At 42.4% G+C, this 27,487-nt stretch overlaps 1 long non-coding RNA gene across 2 annotated transcripts in view; it reads right to left on the reverse strand.

Moving 5' to 3' along the window:
* Positions 1 to 20,469, reverse strand: part of LOC137553873 (uncharacterized) — a 56,683-nt gene extending 36,214 nt beyond the window's left edge. Inside the window, exons 1-2 of one of the 2 annotated variants that reach the window (XR_011027301.1) lie at positions 20,372 to 20,469; positions 13,697 to 13,760 (exon numbers count right to left, since the gene is read on the reverse strand). This is a non-coding gene — a long non-coding RNA (uncharacterized lncRNA). Of the gene's footprint in view, positions 1 to 13,696; positions 13,761 to 20,156 lie in introns of both variants that reach the window. The other variant, XR_011027303.1, reaches the window with a different exon arrangement.
* Positions 20,470 to 27,487: the final 7,018 nt, after the last annotated feature.

Here is a 27,487-nt window from a genome sequence, read left to right on the forward strand (position 1 = left end):
TTACATGGTGCATGTTACCTATTTCCATCTCATTGTCATTTTGCTATCACAACAGCTTAGGATGTGTGGTTTGATAAGAAAAGTTATCATCAGATGAATGTACATGCATGAATAATAGTAAAAGTATGGGATGTGGAGAGCCACAGAGATCAAACCCTGCAATGTATTTTCCATGCTAAGGTGAACTGTATATCCTTGTAACAAATGTGGCATTGGCTGCAGTACTAAAGGAAAGAAGGCAATAAACTGGTTAAGTAATGGTAACCCATGGAGAATAAAAAGGCAGGAGAGGTACCCCCCTTTCTTGAAGCCAGAACATGACACACTGAAGAAGCCTACATCAAAGTAGGTGTAACGCGTAAGTTGACTGGAAGAGTGAACATTGAGTTTCCCGCTCTGGGCTATTCGAGGTTGGCTCTCATCACAACGCAAACCACATGTCAAATATCTTAGCGATATATGCCTTAAATGATTATAAACTACTTAAAAGGCAAGTCTAAAAAGTCGTCATAGTCAAGATTAGTCAGTAGTGGGTGCGTAGCTCACTATAAACAGAATATTTATAGGTTAACAGGTTTACCTCTGGAAAAATTATGCAACAGTCATCTGTTAAATCTTATAAATATATATTGATATAAAAAATAGATAAAGCATATATACAGGAAGATACATTTCTCCAGTTGTTGTCCATCACCCAAAATACATTTTCAAAGTTATTTAAGTGAAACAAGTCCATATCAATATAGCAATTCTTCGTCAGTAGATTTAAACTTCCATCGATAATTGTTATCTCGAGATTGTACAGTGTATGGTACACACAAATATAGCTGTATCCTTAAAAAATGATATATAGAGTTCTATTCTTGTATAAAGAACTTTAAGTAGATATCTCTTAATCAATCAAAGCTAGGTAGTTGTCCCTAAGCTTGCAATTGCATTTAAATAGTAATGCTTACTGATTGTATATCTTTAACGTTTGTATAAGCTATTGTCAATAAATTCACCAAGAATAATGCATATTACCTCTCTTGTGTTCCAGAATCACAGCGGAAGGTAGTGCCTCAGTCGATCTCAGTAGAGTTTCAGGCTCAATGATAAAATATGCTAGCCTGCCAGGCCTTTTTATTGAAAGTTTCTGAAATGGCGTCTTTTAGGGGATTTATGGTGACGCACAAAATCCAAACTTATTTTTAACTGGTACATTCTGCCATTTTGTGACATTTTAAACTATCGGGTTATCTGAGCAGCAGGTGCGTACATATATGACGCTACTTAGCTTATTAACGTGAGCAATCGAAGTCTGTTCTAATCAAAATTACATCAATAACATTTTAATTAGATCATTTGACCCAAGTGGTGTTCTTTGACATCTTTCTGGATCTGATGGATGCCAAGATATATCCGTATGTTCTTAACTTAATCTAGGAACTGGGCATGTTCTTTAGTACATCATTAATTAACGGGGATTTCCTGAACGCCCCTTGTGGTCACAGGTTGTACTGTCTTGTTCACATGGTTTATTGTTTTGCTTTTGTATTCATAAAAAACAGCCATCTGTTTTAATACATGCTAAAATATATAGAAAGCAAACGTATTTACCTTATTATATAAGTCTATTATTGATCAACTCATTAATGAATAACTCTATGATCACTATACATGATCTCTATACAGGATTAATATATCAGCGTATAGCAGGCTTAGCTTCTGCAGTGCTTGTGTTTGGCCTTGCATAAGCGCATTGCATTGCAGCAAAAACTGAATATAGTTCATACATTTCTCCAGTGCTATCATAATAAAAACATAACCTTGTACAGGGAACAAACAGCTTACTGAAGAAAATGACATTAAGGCTTACTCTAACCAACAATCTAACTGATTAAAGAAGAACTCTGCTTATAATCATAAAATCATAAAATTCACTCAAATAATCTGCAAAACATTTTAAAACATAGATAATCAGCTTAAAGCAAGATGGGGATAATTTCTCTGCATTAATATTATTTTCTGACACGCAGATGCTAATCCTTGCAGGGACTTGTATAGCCACAGGACGCCGTGGTGAAAGGATAAGACACAGAGGGCGCAAGCTGTTCTAATGTTACAAGGATTGGTCAGTGCTACGGATGCAGCAAACTATCGGCAAAGCTAGTGCAAGTGCCTTCTATAAAGAGGCGTTGATACCACAAATGTGGACTTTGCAAGCCGGCATTTTGAAAGGGGATTTACCATAACTGCTAAGTGATGGTTCAACTCATACTGCATATATATAACCTGGCAATGGATAAACAACACAACCCAAGATAAGATCTGATATAGCATTATCTTAGTTCAGTGAAATTGGTTACTATTGACAATTAAGATTGAACTGTACAGAAAAATCGGTGGTTTGATCTTCTTGTATACGGATAAATCCAAATACATCTGAAACGATTTGTTAATTGATTCATGTTTGGTTGCTTTGAATGGTATGCAAGTGAGTTGGTTAGTCCATCTAGAGGAGCACTCCTCATCAAGTTGGCTGTGTTTGTTTTTAAGGGGGATAGGAACCATTGTGGAAAAATGAATACAACTGTCTTGAAATAAAATTTGTACTCTCATAATTAGGTGGGTGGCGGTCTGATAATTATAGATGCCCCACTATGCTGGATCACCAACAACTGACCTCTACCGTCTTCCAAGATTCCTTATTCATTCACTGAAACTCACACATTGGATTGCTTCTTATTCATCCTCCCTTTTCCCCCCCACTACTCTATAGATCCAGGCAGGCTGCCTGGCCGGGATTGTTCCAAAACTGTCACCCAAAAGCAATATAAACTGTATATATGTAATAAGTATTAGTAACTATAGTGATTATTCCCCAAAGCCTGAAAAAATGACAGTGTTGGTAACCACTCCACATTTATTTCTAGTTTTATATATGATTTTCACTGACTTTGGTTCAAATGCTTTATTTGTTTGCACCAAATAAATCAAATATTTTTGTATTTTATCATAGCAACCAATCAGATTATTCATTTTCTAGATGTAATTTTCGTGTTTGTGCTTACTGAGTAGTGGCAGCCACAAAACATGCAGGTCAGGGAGGGGATATTGAAAAGTAAACTCCTTTTTTTAAAAGATGCTTTCATGAGATGACTGTCCAAAGTTCAGTTTGAAAGCAAAAAATATGAAGAAAATACCTCCATTTAGCACATTTAGAATCAAGTGTTAACCACTTCAGCCCACAGGGTTGTTCATTTTTTGCATCTGAGCAACTTTCACCTCCCATTCATTTGCTAAGAACTTTATCACTACTCATCACAATGAATTGATCTATATCATGTTTTTTCCGCCACCAATTAGACTTTCTTTGGGTGATACATTTTGCTAAGAATTATTTTATTCTAAATCCATTTTAACAGGAATATTAAGAAAGAAATGGAAAAAAATCATTATGTCTCAGTTTTTGGCAATTATAGTTTGAAATTAATACATGCTACCGTAATTAAAACCCATGTATTTTATTTGCCCATTTGTCCCACTTATAACACCATTTCAATTATGTCCCTATCACAATGTATGGCGCCAATATTTTATTTAGAAATAAAGGTGCATTTTTTCAATTTGCGTCCATCACTATTTACAAGCCCATAATAAAAAAAAAATTACATGAATATACTCCTTTGACATGCATATTTAAAAAGATCAGACCCTTAGGTAAGTATTTATGCTTTTTTTTCCAATTGTAATTTTTTTAATTTTTTTTTTATTAAACATTTTATTTGGATAATTTTTGGTGTGGGAGTTAAACAGCTAATTTTAAATGTAAAATAATGTATTTATTTAATAAAAAATAGATGTGGGTGTACTTTTACTATTTGGCCACAAGATGGCCACAGTCAAAAAGTCCTAGAAGCATACGACCATGCTCAGGAACATGAATGAGGACGGGAAACTTTTTTTAACTCAGAAAAAACGTAACCTCTGATAAGAGGCTGTCGGTATTTCTGAGGGGAACTTCAATCAATGAATGGGAGCTATATTCCCATTTGTTGATTGCTGGGCTAACGGCTGCCGGCGGGAGTGCACGCAGCCTATCTGGACGAGAATGTTCGTCCAGATAGGCTTAAGTGGTTAATTATTGTAATTTAAAATCCTCCTGACAGGCTGTTTTGCATATGTTTTTAACATTTACTTACAGTAAAACGTTTTATAAGATATTGATTGTTTACCTGACACTTTTTTTTACACAGTATTTAATTATTCATCTACAACACAATTATCACACAGACTATCCAATATGTTGTGACCAATTCTTTAAAAATACTAAAAAAAAATAAAAAAAATTCTGAAACAGCTCTTAAAGCATGGTTTAGTACAGTTAAAGCATAAGAGAGCAGAAATATGTTAAATAAACTGTACATTACCTCCTGATCAGTAATGAAATTGTAAATCATTATTGATTTTTTTGCACTTCTGAAGAGATCCAAGAACACCATGTCCTCATCTGTGAGTCTTAGGATTTACAGTATTGAATTTGCCAAAGCACTACCTGTATAACGGTGGCACATTTCTGCCAGAATAGTTTGCACACAAGAAAGAGGCTGGCCGATATCTTTACAAAGGTCCTTTCCAGGTAATGATTTTGGAAAAAATAGAGGGAGATTTGAAAATCCACCCTTGACAGATGTACTAGTCCAAAACCTGTTGGTAACAAGTTTGGAGCTACTATATTAATGTCTACTGTAAGTGACAGAGACCAAGGAAAAAAAGTACAGTAATTTCTAATGCATTTTACTCAGGGACAAATGTACATCTTCTTTGTATTCCATTTGTACAGTTTTAGGGAAGATTGTGATCCTTTAAATGTGTAAGTACAAAATATTGTTTTACCACTCTCCCCTTCCAAACAAAAGGGAAAAATGTGGTCTTATAGTATTTTCAGGCTAAAATAATTGTGACAGTTTGCAGCCAGGCAATGAGAGTATATGCATGTTTGGTTCAGCTGAGTTGCAGGTACTTCTTAGGGAGAGGGGACAAGAGGCACCCCAAGGACAAAACAATCAGTCAAAAAATTCCATTGGGGTATCTGGTGGGGGTCTTTTAGGATTCACTATTGGCGGCACATTGCCCACATTACTGGTAAGTTCCACATGCTCTTCACTGCTTTTTTCGTTAGACACCGGGGTTAATATTTCATAACATTTTAGGTTCCATTGCTATAGAATTTAACAATACACATACTGTAATTATTTGCATACTGCTAAGTGTTTGTAGGAGTCACCATTATTTTCCCAGCATGTATTTGAGGATATTTTGTTTTGTTTTTTTGGCACTGACACACTTTATTTTATTACACTATAAATACAAGATTGCGCATTTATCTAATTAACAACAAATTAATTCTGTATGCATATAATTATCTGATACCTGGCAATAATCTCCTACAGAGATTTCTATATTGAACTTTTAAAACTATATTTTAGTTTTTTAGTCATGTTGCTTAAGGATGCATCCCCAATAAAAGTAGTTACATTTTTTGATACTTTATTTACTGGTGCTATTTAGTTTTTAATGACCTGGGTCTACAGTGCCACTAACTTATAATGTAGACCAGCACAAGCTTCATCCAGTTTATGTGTTTCAAGTCCTTAATCATAACCAATATCAAAAAGGCCAAAACACCCTTAAATAGACTAGGACATTTCTGGATTCCGTCGATCGCTTCATGCGGGAAATTACCGTCGATCGCCCGCGGGTAGGGAGCGCGACGCTAGCTGCATTCAAGTGCCCGACGACCGATGCAATACAGCTGCAATACATTACCTGCTCTGCCGGCGCGACTCCCCAGGTCTCCGCTGTCTTCTTCTTCTCCGCTCTGGTCTGGTCTCCATCACGCTTCACTTCTTCCTGTCCCGGCAGGAAGTTTAAACAGTAGAGGGCGCTCTACTGTTTAAACTTCCCCCAGACATAAAGAAGTGAAGCATGCCAGACCCGGAGACCAGACAAGAGCGGAGAAGAAGACAGCAGAGACCAGGGGAGTCGCGCCGGCGGAGCAGGTAATGTATGCGGGGGCCCGGGGAAGCGGCTGAAATTGATTCACAATCTGTTTGCAGTAAAGGCAGCCATACGATCCCTCTCTGCTCAGATTCGATCAGAGAGGGCTCTATCTGTTGGTCGAATCTGATGGCAAATCGACCAGTGTATGGCTACCTTAACCACTTCACAACTGAGGGGTTTTACCCCTTCAGCATCCAAGCAATTTTCTCCTTTCAGCTCTCCTTACATTAATTTGCCAATAACTTTATCTCTACTTATCAGAATGAAATGTGTTAAATGTGTTTTTTATCACTAATTAGGCTTACTTTGGGTGGTACATTATGCCAATAATTATTCTATTCTAAATGTTTTTTAATGGAAAAATAAGAAAAAAATTGGAAAAAAAATCCTTATTTTTCAGTTTTCGGCCATTATAATTTTTAAATAATGCATGCTACCATAATTAAAATCCACGTAATTTATTTGCCCATTTGTACCGGTTATTAAACCATTTAAATGATGGCCCTATCACAATATTTGGCACCAATATTTTATTAAGAAATAAAGATGCATTTTTTTCAGTTTTGCATCCATCACTAATAAAAAGCCCATAATTTATAAAGTAACAGTATTATACCCTCTTGACATACATATTAAAAAAGTTCAGTCCTTAAGAAAACTATTTATGTATTTTTTATATTTGTAAATGTTTTATTTTATTTTTTTACAAAAAAAAATAAATGTTGGTAACTATTGGGGAGTATGGGAGGTAAGGGGTTAATTTAAAATGTAAAAACAGGTCTTTGCATTAAAAAAAAATGCTTTTAGATGTAGTTTTACTATTTGGCCACAAGATGGCCTCAGTCTTTTTTTTTATGCGTCCTGTAAGCGAAATATGTATGCTTACAGGAAGTGTACTGAGGATGGGAAACTTTTATTTATTAGAATGATCTTACAGCTTCTCATAAAAGGTGCCGATCATTGCTACGGGGACTTAGATCAATGATTAGGAATTGCTTTCCCATTCATTGATCTCCAGGGGGCCAGATGGCAATATGAACGAGCGCACAAATAAGCGGGAGCGCGCACAGCAGTGGTAGCAGCGGGAGTACGTATATTTACTCCCCTGGGTGGTTAAGTGAAGTCTGCAGAGGAGTAGATATACTGTACTGAAGCTGTGAAGTGGTTAAGATCTACTCTGTACCCAACTCTGACAGAGAAAAGTAAAGAGGGGTAATATAGACATCCACTGAAATACCTTGGTTTCATACAAAAACATAAACATCAGTACAAGGAGTAATTTCAGTACAGATAAACTCACTTCCCATTTCAGTAATCCTGGTGCTCTTTTATATACCTTGGCAGGCACCAATCTATTATTCTAGCGTCTCAATACCCACTACTACTATATGTCTACCTGCCAGGGGGTCTATGCGTCTTTGATAGATAAAGAAATACAGGTATTAAAAGATGTTGTATTTTTTAAGAAAGGCTCCTAATGTTCTCTTGACCTCTTTTCTTTATGATTAGCTGTGACAAATGTAAGTAAGGCCCTATACAGTTCTTAGCATCCAAAATAACCACAACCAATGATGTCAGCATTGCAAATGACCCCTAACCTTAAAGGACTTTAGTTGCGTGTTTATTGGTTTTGGTGTAAGCCTCTGCACATTTTAGATTTCTCAGTAAATAAAATCTCTAAATCCTTTTCAACAGTATCTTGGAATGCCTTGATCAAAGCACTCCTGGACTGAACAGGATAGAAAGATTGATCCAACTCACTAGGAAGTTTTACATTATCGGTATACAGTACTTAAAGCTAAACATAAACCATGGAATTTGAGTGATTACATGTATCTATAATACATAATAGGGAAAGGATGTTCAATCTGAGTGAATCTGGAAGGCAGCGGGGGAGATCCCAGTGCCCACTAAACTATATGCCTAGATTGAAGTCATAATTTGAAGTGTATTTTTACAATAAACTTTTATTGGTCTTATGTAATTACACCATGGTCGGCATTTATCTTTTATGAGGATTGCCGTTTTTTACTGGCTAATGCCCCATTGGAGTGCTTCTATGGTGGAATCCTATTGACAGAGGAAGTGTACATCTACAGCTGAGTGAGTCCGTGGTGCTGGAGCCTACATTGACCAGTCTAACAGAGGTCAATAAAATCGGGTAAGTTCTTCCCCCATTGGGTGTCCTGGGAGTGGATCCCTAACTGTCCTAATTGGGTTTTACAAAAAGAAGGGTATTAAGCACTTATATTTAGTGATTAAAATGTATTAATTCCCATGTTAAAATCGTATTGTAGCATTTACTAGGACATATTAAAGGTACTACAACTGGGTATTCATAAATTGAATTGAACTAGATGTGCTGAATAATTCCTGAAGAGTTGACATTCTTTGTGTTGGCAGTGGTAATTATTTCTTTCACATAACTATTTCGTTTTTAGTGGACCCATTTTTATGAATGGAGTACAGTAAGGGAGTAAGTAAAAAAAAGATCTTGTAATGCAGGTATAGTATACTTTGTCTCCTCTTTACTGTGTTTGTGCTTTTATATGTTACACAGGTTTTTCAGTGGACCATCTATTACCCCTCTGCTTTTCTCTTTTGGCGTTGGGGACAAGGTGGATCCAGTAGTGTGTGTGTGTGTGTGTGTGTGTGTGTGTGTGTGTGTGTGTGTGTGTGTGTGTGTGTGTGTGTGTGTGTGTGTGTGTGTGTAGAAGTGCATTAGATATTAGCTTAAAGAGGAGCTGTTAGGTATTGGGTCTCAGAGAAAATAAACACATATATCAGTAGCTAAAGATTGGCTGTACTTACATTACATATGCATTTCACTGTCCACGTTTGGATTTCACAGAATTTGTATATAGTATATGCAGAGATAGATGCTCCTGACAGCTCATGGCAGGCTCCATGTTTGTGAAGCCAAATGTGTCGTCATGTCCTGCCTGCTTCTGATCACAGATAAGCTAGTTCTTGAACAACACGGTGTGCAGTGAATATTAATGAGCCATGTGGCTAGGAACAATAGCTGACTCCTGCAGTGTAGTCTGCCCGAGATTTATCAGTGTTATCACGCTGGACTGATTAGAAGCTCCTGTACCGTCTCATTAGCAGCCGAGGGGAGGGCCCCAGAATGCTTTGCAGTTTAGCTGCGGCTTGCGTCTTTATGGGTCTATAACAGACTTAAGATAAGCACACATCAAAGGTAACTGAAATGTTTATCTTCACTAATGGCTTTTGAGCTTCCTTCTAAACTGTTTAACACAGGAGAATAGAGGTTTAAATTAGCTTCTGCAGCCTGACAGTTACTCTTTAAAGCATGTGCAATGTGCAATATATTTAAGTTGTATATAAATGGTGCTTTTTAAATAATAAAGGCTGCCACAGTGTTATGTCAGCACCTCAGTGCTGTGAGGTGCTGACATCACACTGTGGGAGGGGTTTTACCACCATATCAGCCATACAGAGCCCCCAGATGATGCGTTTGAGAAAAAGGTAAAGTTTTCTCATGGGAAAGGGGGTATCAGCTACTGATTGGGATGAAGATCAATTCTTACCTTCAATACCCTTTTCTCAAAGAATCATCAGGGGGCTCTGAATGGCTGATATGGTGATGAAAGCCCTCCCACAGTGTGATGTCAGTGCCTCACAGCACTGAGGTGCTAACATCACACTGTGGCAGCCTTTATTATTTATAAATCCGTTTTGCGATTCCAATTTGCAATTCCGATTTTCCCTGACTGCAATCAACAGAAAAACGAAGGAAAAATGCAGCATGCAGTAACGATTAAAAATCAAAATCGGAATTAAAAAACTATTAAAAATCAGAATCGCATGCAGTGTGCAGGGTGCCTAAGGGTCCCTGCACACTGCAAATCCGTTTGGCGATTCAGATTCCGTTTCCGATTCTGATTTGCAATTCCGAATTTCCATGAATGCAATCAACAGAAAAACGGAGTCAAAAACGCAGCATGCATTAACGATTAAAAGTTGGAATCAAATGTAAAAACCGATTAAAAATCGTAATCGCATGCAGTGTGCAGGGAGCCTAAAACTGCTTGTGCAATGATTCCCTATGAGGCTCCCTGCACACTGCATGCGATTCCGATTTTTAATTGGTTTTTACATCCAATTCCGATTTTTAATTGTTACTGCATGCTGCATTTTTCCTCCGTTTTTCTGTTAATTGCATTCAGGGAAAATCGGAATTGGAATCACAAAATGGATTTGCAGTGTGCAGGGAGCCTGAGAGTGTTCACATATGAGTGGTTCGATTCTGATTCGCTCACCAAAGCGCTGCCTGTACCCTTTTTGGGGTGATTTGCCTATAATGGAAGCTATAGGGAAATTGCAAAGTGCTTGAAAAATTGCTTTGTATAACAATTTCCCAAGCGCTCTTTAGAATAAATACATTGAATTTATTCTTTTCCGGGTCAAAGAGTTCACTTCCTGACTGACGTCAGGAAATTAAAAAAACAGATCACTCTGCAAAAGCGCTTAGAAATGTGCTTTACTAACAATCACTACCACGCAGGTAAGAAAATCGCTCACAAAATCGCAAAATGCTGACGTCAGCGATTGCGATTTGTGATGTGAAAAGGCCTTAGGTCTCTTTCACATGAACAGCTGACAACAGTACATTTAACTGCTTGTCAACCACTCCTGTTTTGTTGCTGGATAGTTCCAGCTGACTGCAAATGTCCAATCCTGGTGGTTGTCTCTTGCATGCACATCTGAGTGGGTGGCAGCTGTCCATTAGACGTGACATACAGTTTTTGTACTGGACAGTATACACGCTGCGCTTCAACCACTGACACGCATGTGGTTAGGTTGCATTGTTTTGCAACCAGAAGGCACTGGCTCCCAGTAATCAGGCAGATAAACAGCACGTGAAATGCACCATTTTGCCATCTGGGGTGAAAGAGAACTAACTGTCCATCCAGGAATTAAGATACATGTCTTCTAAAACTGATCTGGCTATTTGCTGGCAGTTTTCATTTTTCTTTAGGAAGAGTGGAGCGAAATTATTATAATTTTAGTTTTATACCCTGCAATGTATATACTATGTGTACCCCAACATAGCCTTTCTTGGGTGAAAAATGTAGGGCTGTTTATTTGTGTGTTTTTTGCTTTTTTTTTTGGGGGGGGGGGGGTCTCAAACCTCACCGCTGCCTGCTAGTTCTTTCATTTAGAGGGTTACTGAGAAGTCTGCAGCAGTACTACAAGTAAGTGCACTGACATCAGACTTTTAAATGGATGCTAGCCCTGCCCACAGCTCATATTTTCAGTACAGCTTCAGTACAGCTGATTCAGATTCCTGCTACCCCTGGGATGAAGAAGATATGTCTCTGCTCTTCCCTCGCCCATGTTACCCATTGACCAGGGTAACATGGAAGGGCCAAGGTATAATGGAGATGGCCACCTTACCTACCAATCACACATCACCAAAAATCAATATAAGACATTCTTCGCTTAAAGTCCAAAGGACTGTTACTTAATACTTAGATCAAAATTGTTAACAACCGGAAGCAAAGCACCAAGCCTAATTCTTTTCTTTTCATAGCCAGTCACTGGACAACTGGAGCACTGAAAAAGATGTTAGCACCAATGCCACAACTAGGAAACATACCAATATACAAGTGAGAACAAGATACAGAGAGAGAAAGTCAGTAAGAGAAAAGGGCCAAGAACCACTGACAGAGTGAACACATCACATCAATAGTTGAATATTAAAAAGTTCAATGTCTAAGATGCCACAATGATTACAATGAAAAGCTAGGTTTTGAGAATGTTTACCCCCCCTCCCCCCGTCTTCTTTCTAATTTCCAACACCAACAAAGTGAATAGCACTGATTTTAATGGAATTGAAGAGGACCAGTCAAAGGTATCTCTATAACGTGTCATCTTGCTATAATCAGAGATTGCTGCTGTGAGACAAATAGGAACAGATAAACTGAGTGCAGAATTACCTGGGGGTTACCTCAATATTTCCCTGTAGGGCAGTGCACAACGAAGACAGGAGATGTCAAACATATCTGTAGATTTCAAACCACAAGAAAATTTATGTGTGCTCAACACCAAGCTTAACCCTTACAAGTCTGGCTGTGCAAATCTGGCTAAATTGGCTTATCATGAGGCATTGCTCATGCAAAAATGCATTTGCTTTCGCATGCCAAACTTTGCAGGGTCAAAAACTAATACCGCAAAGCGGTTGCCCTGCGGGAATTAGTTCATGCTACATAGCACTATCCAGGAGCGCCACGGGGAGGCTTTCCAATGCCCCCATACAACCGGGGGGACTGCGGGGCCCCAGGCTCTCTCACTGCCTAGGGACCACAGCGTCACCCCGGAGGGGGAGGCTGGGTGGTGCAGACGACCCCCCCAAGCGTGGCCAGCGCCGGGGAGGGCCATCCGCACCCACCTCCCAAAATTAAAAACAGGCACTTACCTTAACGTCCATTGCATTCTGCTACTGCGCATTAACATGGGGGCACTGCATGGGAAAGGAATGAAGTGTGGGTCACCCCAAGCTTAGGGCTAAGGGCTGGCTCACACACAACACTCCAGAAGGGAGGGGGGGGGACAGGCACAGACAGCCCACTCGAGGGCTCACACCACCTAGAGCAAGCCATCCACCACCTGCCTCCAAAGGGTAGAGACTGCAAAATGCTAACCACAAGAAAATGTATGCGTGCTCAACACCAAGCTTAACCCTTACAAGTCTGGGTGTGCAAATCTGGCTAAATTGGCTTATCATGAGGCATTGCTCATGCAAAAATGCATTTGCTTTTGCATGCCAAACTTTGCAGGGTCAAAAACTAATACCCAGGCTCTCTCACTGCCTAGGGACCACAGCGTCACCCCGGAGGGGGAGGCTGGGTGGCTCAGACGACCCCCCCAAGCGTGGCCAGTGCCGGGGAGGGCCATCCGCACCCACCTCCCAAATGCGCAGTAGCAAAACGCAATGGTGTTAAGGTAAGTGCCTGTTTTTAAGTTTGGGAGGTGGGTGCGGATGGACCTCCCCGGCGCTGGCCACGTTTGGGGGGGGGGTCGTCTGCGCCACCCAGCCTCCCCTTCCAGGTTGCCGCTGTGGTTCCTAGGTAGTGAGAGAGCCTGGGGCCCCGCAGCCCCCCCCCCCCCCGGTTGTATGGGGGCATTGGGAAGCCTCCCTGTGGCGCTCCTGGATAGTGCTATGTAGCATGAACTAATTCCTGCAGGGCAACCGCTTCGCGGTATTAGTTTTTGACCCTGCAAAGTTTGGCATGCGAAAGCAAATGCAATTTTGCATGAGCAATGCCTCATGATAAGCCAATTTAGCCAGATTTTCACAGCCAGACTTGTAAGGGTTAAGCTTGGTGTTGAGCACGCATACATTTTCTTGTGGTTAGCATATCTGTGGATTTCACCTGGCGCTGCATCCAATTTAAACAAGTGTATACAATACATTCAATATTTTATTTAAATAGGCACATCATTTTTGGTCTGGTTAGCCTTTCTTACCTATCATTCAAGTCTTCTACAGTATATCATGCTGGCAACAATAGTAGCACAATGTATAAATGTAGAAAACAGAGCGATTTTTAAGGGCTGCACTTCCTAATGGGCAGTTTCGGATAAAAAGAGATAAAGAAGCAATTTGTCTGAAATCACTTACATGCTATAGGAACATCCATTGACGTCAAAGGGAAAGCCATAAATTTCACACAATGTCCCTTGGGCTGCAGAGAGATTTGAAAGAAGGTTTAAAGGTGTTTTGAAATTTCCCATTATCTATTTTCCTGGTAAATCCCTGGTCAGTAAACTTGCAGTGCATTAAGTCAAAGATTTGTGCTGTAGGGCAGATATTACTTATTGTTTTAAGTAAAAATCTAGAGTGGTGCACAAGAAAATGTTTCAACATGTCTGTTATCTGTGTATTCTTCACAAGTCTTGACAGATGGTAAACTAGGCGTACATTACACAATGTATGCCCAATGGCACATGCAATCAGTATTTCCTTGATTGCAACTTGATTTTGAAATAACTGTCAGTTTACTATTTTGCACCATTCGAGATTAATCAGATTTCAGCAGAATTCTGATTTCATATGGATCACAATACCATTAATAGTAGAAGCAAGACAGTTTTAATCAGGTTGATACCATTCATTGGCTAACTTAAAAGAATAAGAGTAAGCTTTCAGCTATTCTACCTTCATTAGATTTGAATCCTGTATGCTGACAAGTTGTTAAAGCACAAAGCCATATACATGCAACATCAAAAGAGGTTACATAGATTTCTTGGAAAACACAAATACATGTCATTACAGTGCCTTAATTGAAACAAGACATCCAAATAGGGTCTTGAGGGGATGTTAGCTGATTTATGACAAATAGATAAGACCCTCTGTACAATACTCAATTGCTTCTATCAATAGAAGACAGGTACAAGTGCCTTCAAAGCAACGGCCATGCATAAACACTGCTGCAGCCAAGATATCCTAATCCACAAAAAGAATGGTCAAATTTCCAAAGCAAGACTCAGCGCTAGCATAAACAGTCTTTTTCTTGATCAAAAGATTTGTATAAATCTCTTGGACACCAAGTGCTCAAACAAACCAATGAGGTGACTGTCATCACATGACGGAAACACTGTTAGTGTCAAATCCAAGCAGAAGCTATTAATTGAGTAAAGAAAATCATCAAAACAACACTCACATTGCAGCTCCTGTGCAACAGGGACACAGAATACATTGAATTGTCTTGAGGCACTACAAGTATCAGCCTACCAATATGTGAATCCTTTTTGAGATGCCTACTCTTGGACCGATTTCAGCTCTATGCCATCATCAGAGGTTGCGCCACCGATATGTTTGAACTGCCTAATGCAGTACACATCTATGGGAAAGTTGATCACTGGGGGTGGTTGGAAATGCCAAATTCTGATTCTGTGGAAATTTGAATTTCTGTGGAAATTTCGTTTCCTCAGAATCCAAATGAGCATTCCTATTGACTACACACCACTGGCGCACTCACATTATATGTGTGCCCACTGTACCCTATCAAAAAAAAGTTAGGCAGAGGCTTCTGCTACGTACAAAAAAATATTTTATTAATCAGTATACAAAACATCCACCTCGAAAACCGACACACAATTAAAAACAAGTTCCATTCTGGCCAAGAGCATTCAATTATGGCTTAAAGGGAACCTGAAGATACCTAAAAAAAGAGAAAGAGTTTCACTTACCTGGGGCTTCTGTCAGTTCCCTGAAGCCTGCCCCCTCCCACCACCAATCACCCCCCGTTGTGCTCTACTCAGGCTGAAGACTAACTGACCTAGCATTGAATCCAGTGCTAATTAACTCATTAATCACATTACATCACTGTGGATGTGGGTTGTGAAACTATGAAAGTGGGCGTGCTTTCCTGGCGGAGCATCAGTGGGAGCTGTTAACCACGCCAAGCCGCCTGTGCATCTGCCCGACTAGCTGCCTCACTGGGTTTTCTCAGCACAGATGTCCATTTGGATGATCCGCTGGCACCTCCCTGCATAGCGCAATTGGATGGTGTTACAAGCAGGGTCATGCTGTAGAGTGTTCAGCTAACCCAGTGGAAGCTGAGAGGCTGTTTTTGGCGCTACACCACTGGCACTGGCAACAGTTCCCCTCCTTTTATGAGCTGGCACTCACCAACTCATTGCACGTATATGTGGGAACTTTTAATTCGCTGTGACAGTTTTCTTTATTGAGTCTGCGGTCATACAGTATTACAGACACTCAAATACACAGTGCTCGAGTTATTCCACGATCTTATATCAATATGATATCCCTAATCAATCCAACACAGATCAGTCCAATCAAACGAATGAGGGTATGGTACAATCAATGTGATCTATAAAATAGTTCACTCGTGCTACAAGTCCTAATCAAAGGACCCAGGAGGAAAAAACACAGTCTATGTCCAGGTGCGCTTCTGTTCCGAGAATGAGTTCTTACTTCCAGCACATACACTTCCAATATCAGATCAGCGCTTCCTTGACTGCTACACCTCCACCAATTCATCCTGTGAGATCCACACACACCAGCGGCGATGAGCCAGGATTACAGTGGCCGTCACAAGCTTTTGGGGTATTACCAGGCTCCCCCCGCCTCTCAATCACTTTCACCTGCCAGTTGCCAGCACTCTTTTTCAATCAGATCACTGGGACAATCTTCTATGCATGATACCTCAATAACAATAATATGCCTTCATTGCGCAGCATAGTTAAAAACGGACAAAATTTATTAAAACATTCCACTCACATGTCATAGGAATAGGCAAGGCTTGCGGAATACTAAACGGGCTCCTCCCCGTGCGGTCTCCCGGGCTGACCGCTGACTAGTTTCGTCACACCACGTGACTCATTCAGGGGAAGCCGTCCCCTGAATGAGTCACGTGGTGTGACGAAACTAGTCGGGAGGAGTCTGATGCGGAAGAGAAGTTGCGTGCAGGAGAGGGAGGCATAGCAGTGGCGGGACACGCTCGGTACCCGAAGTCACATCTACACGGTGGTCAGCCCAGGAGACCGCACAGGGAGGAGCCCGTTTAGAAACTCCGCAAGCCTTGCCTATTCCTATGACATGTGAGTGGAATGTTTTAATACATTTTGTCAGTTTTTAACTATGCTGCGCAATGAAGGCGTATTATTGTTATTGAGGTATCATGCATAGAAGATTGTCCCGGGGATCTGATTGAAAAAGAGTGCTGGCAACTGGCAGATGGAAGTGATCGAAAGGCGGGGGGAGCCTGGTAATGCCCCAAAATCTTGTGACGACCACTGTAATCCTGGCCCATCGCCGCTGGTGAGTGTGAATCTCACAGGGTGAATTGGTGGAGGTGTAGCAGTCAAGAAAGTGCTGATCTGATATTGGAAGTGTATACAGTATTACAGGCACACAGGAGTGTAACATTCACGTGGGATTGCCTTTTCAATTGAAATCATCATCATTTTATCCTTTTCAGATTACAATTCCCGCAAGCTCCTTGTATGCCATAAACATTAAAGTCTCACATCCACAGTGATGTAATGTGATTAATAAGTAAGTTAGCACTGGAATAAAGGCTAGGTCAGTTAGTCAGCCTGAGTAGGGCGCAGTGTGGGGTGACTGGTGGTGGGAGGGGCAGGCATATACAGTGGTACCTGCTTTTTGCATGGGCTTTTGCCTAGCGACTGAAGTTTGCCTGATCTGTTCAGAAGCCGCTTTAAGCCATAATTGAATACTCCTGGCCAGGAAGAAATTTGTTTTTAATTGTGTGTTGGTTTTAATGACTAGAGATGGCCTGAACGGTTTGCCAGCGAGCGGTTCCAGGCGAACTTTGGGTGGTTCGCGTTCGCATGCGATCGCAAACTTTCCCGGAAGTTCGATTCGCCCCCATAGTGCGCCATTAGGGTCAACTTTGACCCTTTACATCACAGTCAGCAGGCACATTGTAGCCAATTAGGCTACACTCTCTCCTGGAGCCACTCCCCCCCCCCCTTATATAAGGCAGGCAGCCCCGGGCTTTACACTCACTCGTGTGCCTGCATTACTTAGTGAAGGGACAGTTGCTGGCAGACTCTCATAGGGAAAGATTAGTTAGGTTCTTGTAGGCTTGTTAGCTTGCTCCTGGCTGATTGTTATTGCTAAAATAGTACCCCTCAACAGCTCTTTTGAGAGCTAATGTTCTCCTGATGTGTTTTTTTTTTGTGTTGCCCACTGACACTGACATTATACAGCCCTATGTGTTGCAGCTGGACCTTTGAAATTGCTATTACTGTGCCAGCCAGGCCCTGCCTAACCATCTATACTGGGACACCTACCTATGCCTACCTAACTACTGGGGCACCTACTTACCTATACGGGGACACCTACCTATTCCTACCTACCTACCTATACTAGGGCACCTACCTATGCCTACCTACCTATACTGGGTCTCCTGCCTATGCCTAGCTAACTACTGGGGCACCTACCTATGCCTATCTACCTATACTGGGACACCTACCTATGCCTACCTACCTATACTGGGACTCCTACCTATGCCTAGCTAACTACTGTGGCACCTACCTATACCTATCTACCTATACTAGGGCACCTACCTATGCCTACCTACCTATACTGGGACTCCCACCTATGCCTAGCTAACTACTGGAGCACCTACCTATGCCTACCTACATATACAGGGATGCCTACCTATGCCTAGCTAACTACTGGGGCACCTTCCTATGCCTACCTACCTATACTAGGGAACCTACCTATGCCTACCTACCTATACTGGGTCTCCTACCTATGCCTAGCTAACTACTGGGACACCTACCTATGCCTATCTACCTATACTAGGGCACCTACCAATGACTACCTACCTATACTGGGTCTCCTACCTATGCCTAGCTAACTACTGGGGCACCTACCTATGCCTATCTACCTATACTGGGACACCTACCTATGCCTAGCTAACTACTGGGGCACCTACCTATGCCTAGCTACCTATACTGGGACTCCTACCTATGCCTAGCTAACTACAGGGGCACCTACCTATGCCTATCTACCTATACTAGGGCACTTACCTATGCCTAGCTACCAATACAGGGACTCCTACCTATGCCTAGCTAACTACTGGGGCACCTACCTATGCCTATCTACCTATACTGGGACACCTACCTATGCCTAGCTAACTACTGGGTCACCTACCTATGCCTACCTACCTATACTGGGTCTCCTACCTATGCCTAGCTAACTACTGGGGCACCTACCTATGCTTCCTACCTATACTGGGTCTCTTCCTATGCCTAGCTAACTACTGGGGCACCTACCTATGCCTGTCTACCTATACTGGGGCACCTACCTATGCCTACCTACCTATACTGGGACTTCTACCTATGCCTAGCTAACTGCTGGGGCACCTACCTATGCCTACCTACCTATACTGGAGCACCTACCTATGCCAACCTATATACAAGAAGATAATAAGGTCGTTGCTTCATTGTGGACAGACCAAATTTGATCAGCTGGACAGTCACTGTTGTTCTATCATTGAGCTACCACAGCCCGGTGACCATATGGGCTTGAAAACTGCCACGGTGCGCAAACAGCTGTTTGCGGTGCATTACACAGTGAGTTTGGTCTGTCAGTGTGAAGCAGTACTCTAATTACACTCCCTGATTGATGTATACACATGCAAGATGTTTTAAAGCACTTTAGTCCTGCAATTTAGCATTCAATGTGATTTCTGCCCTTAAAAAGCTGCTTTGCGTCAAATCCAGATTTTTACCCGGGACTTTGGGCATCTATCCCACTCATCCTTGCCCCCCTCCAGGTGTTAGACCCCTTGAAACATCTTTTCTATCACTTTTGTGGCCAGCATAAGTGTTTATAGTTTTCAAAGTTCGCATCCCCATTGAAGTCTATTGCGGTTCGCGGAAGTTTGCGCGAACCGAACCTTTTACGGAAGTTCGCAAACCCCATTCGCGAACCTAAAATCGGAGGTTAGGGCCATCTCTATTAATGACAAGGATTTTCGAGACAGATGTTTTGCACCCCTGATTAATAAAGTCACTTTTTGTACATGTCAGAGACCTCTGGCTATACTTTGATAGCGTATAGTACAATCTTAGGCAGTGGGCTCCTCCCACTCGAGTGTAGCACGACCCAGCATTAAGTGGCTCTCCCAAGTTTATTTCAATTCCATGCGTGCGCATGGGCATAACTTAATTTTCATACTTGGATTACCCAGTCCTATCATTGCATCAGGTTCCTTAAAGAGCTATGAATGGTAGTCTTCCACCACTTCTCTTTAGCTTACAATAGACTCCCCAAGTAATATCAGACTGTAAGAGAGCAATGGGTAGGTAACAGTAGCAGTATGGGCATCAGGTATCACATGTAGTACTGCTGTATGCTAAAGTACTCACATAGCTGATCCATAGCAACAGTAGTTATGGTGACAGAGCTATGCAGCAGTACCTTCATTCACAATCCATAATATCTCTATAAATGCTGGAATAAGCCATAGCCATAAATACTTTATAACATGTGAACAATAATTGATGGATAGACTTTGGCATTGTATGTTAAACAACTAAACAAATAAACATACTTGCTGGATTTGGGTTGTTGTTACCTTATCATACTAACATGTATCTTACAAACAACCTTTTTAGCCCAGCATTGGAACTGTGTCTGCTATGCATGTAGCATTCTTCTTAATTTCTTTTCATTTTCACACTGTTAGCTGTGATCACGTTAGGCAAGCAGATTGCTTGATTTTCAGTATCATAGTAGAAGCACGCACGCCGCCTCACATATTCTAATCTCTTCTCCAAGAGTGTGACAAACCTTTATCATATAATTTCACTAGTTGTCTAACCACATTAAAGCCTCCAAATTCAGAATGCTGATCTGCCCCCAATGTCCCTATTTCCCTTTGATTTGTATCCTTGGCAACGCCTCTGCCAGAATCCAAACTGATTGCAACGGAAAGCCTCATCTAAATTACAAGAGATTTCATCTCTCCTCGAGCCACTGCATCAGTAATGAGATTGTAATTGATTAACCACAGCGAGAAGAATCTGATTTTTATAAAATTGGTCATTTGTCTCAGGAGTGACGTTGGGCACAGTCTTAAAAGAATCTTTTAAATGTTTTTAAATGTCTTATTTTAAAAATTCAGCATCAGAGCAGTAAAGGGTATGTTGTAATAACAGGCAGTATATTATATATTCGCAATATCTAATTATTTCATATTAATGGGTTATTTAAAGGTGCTGTCTGACATTCCTAGTTAAATACACAATGCATCTCCCTTTTTCTTTTGCCCTTAATAGAAATCCCAATACCCAAGCACATCAATAAGAGATTGAAAAATGTCCCTTATTCCCCTTTCAAATTTCTGCAGCAGTAACATATCTATGTGAGCTTATATGTTAGTACCCAAGGCACTCTAGAGTTACAGTATAATTTATTAAGTATTTCAAACTAAAAAAAAAAAATTGCCAAATATATGCAATTTCAATTCGATGTATTTTTTCAGGCACTATGTTTTAAATAAATACTTCATGTGTTAGTGATGGCCAAACATCACGATTTTGCGAATGCGCTTGCAAATTTTACCGCGAGCCCCATTGACTTTAATGCTCAGCAAACTACTGGAATCTTCAGGGCATCTGTGCAGCCACAATTTCTTTACAAAATGGGTACAAAGTAAACAAAAACCCAGACAGTGGCATAGCAGAGGGGGATCAAGGGCAATATATTCCACAAAAAAATCTGCAAATGCCAAAAATCATATATAGTTTCTAGATTTTTCAAATGAAGGTCTTTAGAATGGCTGCCGTGACCTGCCCAAAAATTGTTATTTGCAGACACTTTAGCAGAGACTAGAAATGTGTGTCATTTCAAATTCATCTATTACATTTTGAAACTTTTTGTGAGCTAAAAACAGCCACATCCTCCTTCCTGCCTGACCAAAAATAAATTTTTGACGTTGGTTGTAGCAGGCACTGTAGCAAAGGCCTGGAGAAGTACACAGGCAGCAAACATTTTAAGTTGCCTGTAGGAGAAGCCTGAAATCTCTGATATTGTATACCAAAGTTTAAAGGGACACTGTAGGGGGGTCAGGGGAAAATTGAGTTGAAGTTAACCGGGGCTTCTAATGGTCCCCCACAGACATCCTGTGTTCGCACAGCCACTACCCAATGCTTCGGCCCTGCCTCTGGTTCACTTCTAGCATTTCAGACTTTAAAGTCTGAAAACCACTGAGCCTGCATTGCCGTGTCCTCGCTCCCGCTGATGTCACCAGGAGCGTACTGCGCAGGTCTGTGCATGCACAGTACCCTCCTGGTGACATCAGGGGAAGCGAGGACACAGCAACGCAGGCGCAGTAGTTTTCAGACTTTAAAGTCTGAAATTCCAGAAGTGAACCGGAGGCGGTGCCGGAGCATCGGCGAGTGGCTGCGCGGGCACAGGATGTCTGCGGGGGACCATTAGAAGCCCCGGGTAACTTCAACTCATTTTCACCCGACCCCCCTACAGTATCCCTTTAAATGAGTTATATGAAATTATTACATTTTTTAATGTTCAACTTTTAAGACATGTTAGTTGTAGGCACTGTAGCACAGGGGTAGCAGGAAAAAAGGGCGTGCGGTTGAGGGTAGATGAAAAGGGTGCCGTCATAGGCTCTAATGTAAATGTCATTAATACGGTAAAAAAAGCAGAAAAAAGGGCGCCATGATAAATATCGTTAACAACATTAGAACATTAAAGTTTTTGAAGTATGTTATCGTTTTAGAAGTTTGCAATGTTATATAGTTTTTATCCTATTATTTTGTTTGTATGTACATCTTTTTTGTTATCAAAGATATTATCATTTCTATGTGTAAATGGGTGTTTCTGCAGAGGGAGTGGTTAGGGTTTAGCACCACCAGGGGGAGTGGTTAGGGTTAGGCACCACTCGGGCAGTGGTTAGTTTTAGGCAACACCAGGGGGGTGGTTAGGGTTAGGCACCACCAGGGGGTGGTTAGGGTTAGGCACCACTGGGGGGGGGGGGTAGTTAGGGTTAGGCGCCACCAGGGGAGTAGTTAGAGTTAGGCACCACCAGGGGAGGGTTCTGTGTGAGAGTAGGGGTTGGGTTAAGCTGTATTGTTGAATTACGTAATGATTTTTAATGTTAATATCTTTTCGTTATTATTTTCCTTCTGTTTTTACAAAGGGATTTATCGTTAACCAAGTCTAACAATGATGTTTATCGTTATCAGATTTTGTTATCCACCGGTGCCATTTCATTTTCCTGCCAGACCCATTTTTAACGCTGCCCTTTTTTCATGCACGCAGCCTTGAAAAGGTGGCAGGCAGCAGCCTACAAAATTATAGTTGCATCAACTGTAGCAGAGGGCTGAAAAAAATTGGCATTTTCTAGAGCAAACATAAGAATTAGAAGCCACGCTGGGTGAGGCCTGAAAGAATGAGCAGTTACCTGCCTAAACATTTGAAATAGCAGCCACACTAGGTAAGTGTAATGATCCGTTCAGCTGGATGCACTGGCAGACAGCTGTTTGACTATTCCTCTAGTCTGTGGGCTGCAGGTCTCTGCAAGAGAGACCTGTCTTTCCATTACAAGTTTCTGGTCTGTTCTGCTGCTGAGGAATTTGCATACACTCATTATGCAAATCCCCTACCTTCCTCCTTTGATGACTGGCAGTATAAAGAGCTATGTTTCCCAGAGTCCTTTGCTGGTCATAAGGGTTAGTCCTGTGGAACACTCTTGGAGTGTCAGCCTTGCTCATTGTTTGAAGATTAGTTTAGAGTAATTCTTGGAACTGCACTAGGCAGATTCCCTAGTGCAGTTAGGATTGCATATCTGTTTTGTTTGCCTGTTATGATTGTTCTGTCCCAGCGGTGGTCGACAGGAAGTCATTCTGATCTTTGTTCTTGGAGTATAGCTGGATCAGCGGTTGCTACTAGCTGTCTCCTCTAATCTGTCTTGCCTGGATCGCACACGCCTTGCGCTAGTGCTGTGGATCCGTCTCTCTCACTTATTCCTGTTTTCGTGTATCTGTCTTGTCTGCTACGAACGCTTGCTGGAGGCTCGGTGAGGTAACTGTTAAGCAAGCGCTCGCGTCCTCTGTTTCATGTTTGTCTGTCGGTGGTTAGTTAGGCGTGCTTGTCTCTGTTGTGCTTAACACGTGGAGACCGCGCATAAACGCGTGCACTGTTGCGAATGAGTGCGGTGTTCGCGTTTAGCTAGCGTTTGTTATTTTCCTTATCTTCTCATTGTATCATTTGCTGTGCCTTTGCTACTCTCGTGCTCTGCTTTGCTGTAGCCTTGTGTCACCTCGGGCAATCGCATCTCTCGCGATTGCGTTCCTACTTCATATCTGCTGTTGTGTATGCACCGTCGCGGCTACTAGTTTGGTGCACACACATACAATCTGTCCCTGTGCTCATTCTCTTTCGCAATCGCTTCTCTTGCAATTGCGTCCTAACTTGGTTTCCTTTGTTGTGTGTCCGCCATCGCAGGGTGGCGGCTAGATTGGTGGACATACATACATTCCTCATCTGTGCTTATTCGGTCTTGTGTCACTGTTAGCAATCGCCATCTCTGGTCGATTGCCTTCTCACTTTGTCTTCATGGTTGTGTGTTCATCGTCGCAGGGTGGCGACTAGTTTGGTGGACACACATACCCTCTGTCTGTCATGATCGCTGCTGCAGCAGGTATTGCTGGAAATAGTAGTGCTGCAGCTCAGGCAGTTCTGATCTCTTTCCATGCAAGCTGCATAGCTTTGTCTGCCTTTCCCTGCTGTCAGCTGGTGACTGATTATCATTCACCTGTGTGGGAATCTGCATGTCTGCTCCCATTGGATGACCTCAGTATAAAGATCTGCTTCCTGCAGGACTCCTCGGGTTTTCATAGCTTCAGTTTAAGCCTGTCTTGCTGTTGCTTCAGCCCCAGACCGTGTTTCTTGTTCTAAAGATACTTTGCTGGTTTTGCATCATATATTGGTTCATTGCCCATATATATGCATACCAGCACGTTTATTATTTTCCTTGTATTTGTGTTACGTTGATACATCAGTGACGCTGATATATACGTACACGAACTGTTTATATCCTGTGTTCAGTTAGTCAGTTCCAGCACGTTTTGGTGGTTGCGCGTATCGTGATCACCCGTGCTGAGCTAGTTATCCTGTTCCTGGTCCTGTTTGTGGATTGCGTTCATCTCTGCGAGGAGATAACGAATCCTTCTGAATCCTGTCCTGTTACCGTTTGTGGATTGCGTTCATCTCTGCGAAGAGATAACGAATCTTTCTGAATCCTGTCCTGTTACCGTTTGTGGATTGCGTTCATCTCTGCGAAGTGATAGCGAATCCTTCTGAGTCCTGTTCCCTGTATCGTTCCAGTCCTAAGTCAGTGTTCCTGCTTATGTCATATATCGGTTCATTGCCGATATATACATATGTTAGTCAGACGTTACAAATAGTTTCATTGATAGCTGTAATTGTAATACGCTAGGAAATCATACTTATTGTATATTTATCTGTGTTACGTTCATCTATCTTGATCCTGCTATTTCCTGACTATCCTGTCCTGTCTTTGTGAGGCACGCCATCGCCGCAACGCATTGGCTGCCTCATTCCAGTCTGTTTTATTGGGGACGCTTGCTGTCACTAAGTAGTGGCTAGTTAAGCAAGCGTTCATTCTGTCTACCTGTCCTGATCTCCTCAGTTCTGGTTTATGTGCTCAGCGCTACTTTGCGCTGAGACGTTATAGCGAAAGCAGTGGCGTCCCTACCATAGTGCGCAGGGGGGCGGGGCGCACCGGGTGTCAGACACCCAGGGGGGTGTCACCACGACCCCCCACAACAGCACAGCAGGAGGGAGAAGCAGGGCTGGAAGGAGGGGCAGTGGGGGCAGCGGTGGGGAGGGGGGAAATATCCCCCCCCCCTCCCTCACCTGGGACCCCTCCTTCTGCCTCTCTCCCCCTCCAGAATAGCGGCGACAAGTGCGGGGCGGCCGGAGGCGTATGAACAATTACTCACCTGATTTCCGCGTTCCAAGCGTGGAGCGCAGCGTCATGACTTCACAGGTCTCCGTCTTCAATGCCGCCCACTGTGCTTCCTGATTAGCGGAAGCACAGTGGGCGGCATTGGAGGCGGAGACCTGTAACGTCATGACGCTGGGAACGCGGAGATTAGGTGAGTAATTGTCTATACGCCTCCAGCCGCCCCGCACTTGTCGCAGCTATTCTGGAGGGGGAGAGAGAGGCAGAAGGAGGGGTCCCAGGTGAGGGAGGGGGGGGGGATATTTCCCCCCTCCCCACCGCTGCCCCCACTGCCCCTTCTTCTAGCGCTGCTTCCCCCCCTCCTGGGCATCTTTACTGGGGGGAACTTTACTAGCTATACTGGGGGCAACTAAACTAGCTATACTGGGGGCAACTACCAGCTATACTGGGGGCAACTATACTGGGGGCAGCTATACTGGGGGCAACTAAACTAGCTATACTGGGGGCAACTATACCAGCTATACTGGGGGCAACTAAACTAGCTATACTGGGGGCAACTATACCAGCTATAGTGGGGGCAACTATACTAGCTATACTGGGGGTAGCTATACTGGGGGGGCAACTAAACTAGCTATACTGGGGGGCAACTATACTAGCTATACTGGGGGCAACTAAACTAGCTATACTGGGGGCAACTAAACTAGCTATACTGGGGGCAACTAAACCAGCTATACTGGGGGCAACTAAACCAGCTATACTGGGGGCAACTATACCAGCTATACTGGGGGCAACTATACCAGCTATACTGGGGGCAACTATACTAGCTATACTGGGGGCAACTATACTGGGGGCAACTATACCAGCTATACTGGGGGCAACTAAACTAGCTATACTGGGGGCAACTAAACTAGCTATACTGGGGGCAGCTATACTGGGGGCAGGTATACTAGCTATACTGGGGGCAGCTATACTGGGGGCAACTAAACTAGCTATACTGGGGGCAACTAAACCAGCTATACTGGGGGCAACTATACCAGCTATACTGGGGGCAACTATACCAGCTATACTGGGGGCAACTATACCAGCTATACTGGGGGCAACTATACTAGCTATACTGGGGGCAACTATACTAGCTATACTGGGGGCAACTATACCAGCTATACTGGGGGCAACTAAACTAGCTATACTGGGGGCAACTAAACTAGCTATACTGGGGGCAGCTATACTGGGGGCAGGTATACTAGCTATACTGGGGGCAGCTATACTGGGGGCAACTAAACTAGCTATACTGGGGCAACTAAACCAGCTATACTGGGGCAACTAAACCAGCTATACTAGGGGCAACTAAACTAGCTATACTGGAGGCAACTATACTAACTTCATTGGGGGCAACTAGTTTCACTGGGGGCAACTATACTAGCTTCACTGGGGGCAGCTATACTGGGGGAAACTACTAGCTATACTGGGGCAACTATACTAGCTAATACTTTAAATTACAGTTAGCTCCGCCCTCATCCGGTTATGACCACGCCCATTTTTGCCGCGAAGCACGCCGCAGGTTGTGGCCACGCCCATTTTTTTTGTGTGGGGGGGGTGTCTTTTAATACCCAGCACCGGGTGCCAAATGCCCTAGGTACGCCACTGAGCGAAAGTATTGTTTGTGGCTGTTGGATCTGCACTGGCTCAGTGCGCCACAATCTCCTATTGGAGTCAGTCCTCCCCTCCACTATACTAGGGATAGCCTGTTTCCTTGTGCTAGTGTGTGTACCTCCTTCACGTCAGCTCATGCGTTGCATGCTGACTGTGGAGAATACACCACCAAGCCTTACATTATGAAAACCCCATTACCAATCCCCATTGTGGGGGGGATTCCCAGAAAGTATGACACTGTTAATTATGGTTCCTGTTCCTTTAAGAAATTTGAAGAACTTAGCTCTGAAACAGAAAATGAGTTT

This window comes from Hyperolius riggenbachi, chromosome 1 (genome assembly GCF_040937935.1).
Source record: "Hyperolius riggenbachi isolate aHypRig1 chromosome 1, aHypRig1.pri, whole genome shotgun sequence".
Classification (NCBI taxonomy): domain Eukaryota; kingdom Metazoa; phylum Chordata; class Amphibia; order Anura; family Hyperoliidae; genus Hyperolius; species Hyperolius riggenbachi.